This window comes from Pseudophryne corroboree, chromosome 3, assembly GCF_028390025.1.
Source record: "Pseudophryne corroboree isolate aPseCor3 chromosome 3, aPseCor3.hap2, whole genome shotgun sequence".
NCBI lineage: Eukaryota > Metazoa > Chordata > Amphibia > Anura > Myobatrachidae > Pseudophryne > Pseudophryne corroboree.
In genome coordinates this window covers 211,209,532-211,212,231 of record NC_086446.1, presented here as the reverse complement: position 1 = coordinate 211,212,231, position 2,700 = coordinate 211,209,532, and positions in this window count along the sequence as shown.

The following is a 2,700-nucleotide window of genomic DNA, read 5'->3' as shown; positions in this document are numbered from 1 at the left end:
GAGGGGAGAAACTTGGATTTCCCCACAGTAACTTTAGAAATCCATGTATCCAATTCCACCCCGAAAAGTCAATCCCCTGAAAAAGGGAGAGACTCTATGTCACAATCCTGACTGTAGGTTTCATATTTGGTGACGTACCCCTGCCATCTGTCCCGGATCCTGTGTCTTTTTACTCACTGAGTTAAACAGCTTGTCAGCACTATGAGTTTTCCTGAGTTCTCTGCCTGAAAGGTAATAGTTAATTAGCTCCACCTGTGGTGATCTCCTGTGTGAGGCTGAATTCAGTAATCTGAAGTTTAGGCCTAAAAGCCAGCATCCTATGTTTTGCAGAAGTTCAGGCTTCAGTGTTCTCTCGGCCTGCTAGGCCTCATTCTACATCACAGCCTAGTCTAGAGTAGTCACATGACAGTGACTGTTCACCTGACCCAGAGTTGTCCAATCCTCTGCCAGCCTGAGACTCTCTGCATCACCTAATCCTGCTCACCAATCACCAAGGACCAGGAAGTATAAGTCAGGATGCTGAGTTGGAAACTGGGCCAGTTCCTCGTGTCACACACAGCTCTGTGTGAGCCTTAAAGCTGAGCTCCCTAAAGGTAACCTTTGTACTTTAGTTCCTGTGGAAACTCTGTTCCCTTGTTACCCCGTTTGGTTTACTTTCGTGTTGCCATTGATATTCACTATTTCCACGAGTCTCAATGTAAAGGCACAGCTGCAGTGGTTCATCTTAAAGGCACAGCACTGTATTCCATAGTCTCGACTGAAAACCACAGCTGCCGTGTTTCATCGCTACTACTGCTGTACTTGTGATCTCCAGAGCTCCTGTGATCCTGTGGCCTCCGTGCCTCAGCATCTCCGTGCCTCCAGCATCTCCGTGCCTCCAGCATCTCCGTGCCTCAGCATCTCCGTGCCTCCAGCATCTCCGTGCCTCAGCATCTCTGTGCCTCCAGCATTTCTGCGCCTCCAAGCACCTCGGTGCCTCCAAGCACTTCTGCACCTTCAAGCACCTCAGTGCCTCCAAGCACTTCTGAGCCTCCAAGCACCTCAGTGCCTCCAAGCACCTCGGTGCCTCCAAGAACCTCGGTGCCTCCAAGCACTTCTGCACCTTCAAGCACCTCAGTGCCTCCAAGCACTTCTGCGCCTCCAAGCACCTCAGTGCCTCCAAGCACCTCAGTGCCTCCAAGCACCTTGGTGCCTCCAAGCACTTCTGCGCTCCTAGCACCTCAGTGCCTCCAAGCACCTCAGTGCCTCCAAGCACCTCAGTGCCTTTAAGCACTTCTGCGCTCCTAGCACCTCAGTGCCTCCAAGCACCTTGGTGCCCCCAAGCACCTCGGTGCCTCCAAGCACTTCTGCACCTACAAGCACTTCTGCACCTACAAGCACCTCAGTGCCTCCAAGCACTTCAGTGCCTCCAAGTACCTCAGTGCCTTCAAACACCCAGTGCTCACAAACGTAGTTGGTGTCTTCAGCATCCGGTACTCCTTCATTCATTCCTCAGCACTTTTTCCAGTTCTGTCTTTCAGGAGACCTCCAGCATCCATACGTGCCTCCTGTCTGCCGACCAAATCCTGCATGAGGAAAACCTATATTCAGCCATCTCTGCTGCGGTCCAACTGCGGTTCCTCTTCCCGGTCACCGGAAGAAACCCAGAGTCGACAACACTCCCAAACCAGGTCAGTTATAGTATTCACATAGTCCTCCAGTCGCTCGCACAGACTTCACTAACACCGGGTTCACAAAACCTCAGTCATGACAGTAGGAACTGGCCACATGGACCCGGCCGAAAGTGTTTGTCTGACGCAGGACCTCCTAAGCAATATTGCAGGACACTTGGAAGGTCTGGAGTCGACTCAGCATCAATTGGCACAGTGTCTGCAGCGGAATTCGTTCTCCAGAGATTCTCTGACCTTCTGCACTAAGACTCCTGACCAACTGCAGATTTTCTACCAGATATTATTACAGTTACAAGAACTTTTGTCTAGTATTCTTTCTGTGATGCCTGATCTCTTCAGGAATACTACCAACGTTGTTGATCCTGTTTTGTCCCATCCAGTTAATAGAGTCTCTTCCTCTGTGCAAGGTAAAGTTGTTCATCAGAGCTATCCACGGCCCAAGCTCTCTGAAGCTGAACGTCAGCGGCGTAGGGAGCTACACCTCTGTCTTTACTGTGGAAATTCCGGTCATTTTGTTAAAGACTGCATTCTTCGCAAGCCAGGGAACGGTGACAAATCTCAGTATCATAGTGCTCATGTCTACAAGTCATCCACAGTAGCCGATCCTGCTACTGCTGATGGGGGTATCAAGAAGGCTACTCTGAAAGAGACTCAAATTTATGACTGGGGTCCGGTAATTAAAAGACCTTATCCCAAGTTGGGATTTCCAGAGAAGAATATTCAAGCCATTTAGAGTCACAGAGGAGTCAGTGTGTCCAGCCCCAGGAGGGGCGTCTTCAGAGTGTCCAGCCCCAGGAGGGGCATCTTCAGAGTGTCCAGCCCCAGGAGGGGCGTCTTCAGAGTGTCCAGCCCCAGGAGGGGCGTCTTCAGAGTGTCCAGCCCCAGGAGGGGCGTCTTCAGAGTGTCCAGCCCCAGTGAGGGGTTCAGAGCGTCCAGCCCCAGTGAGTCTTCAGAGTGCTGCCCAGCCAGAGAGTCTACAGAGTGCAGCCCAGCCCCGTGAAGAGGGGGCTCTTGCATCAGCCCAGCCCCG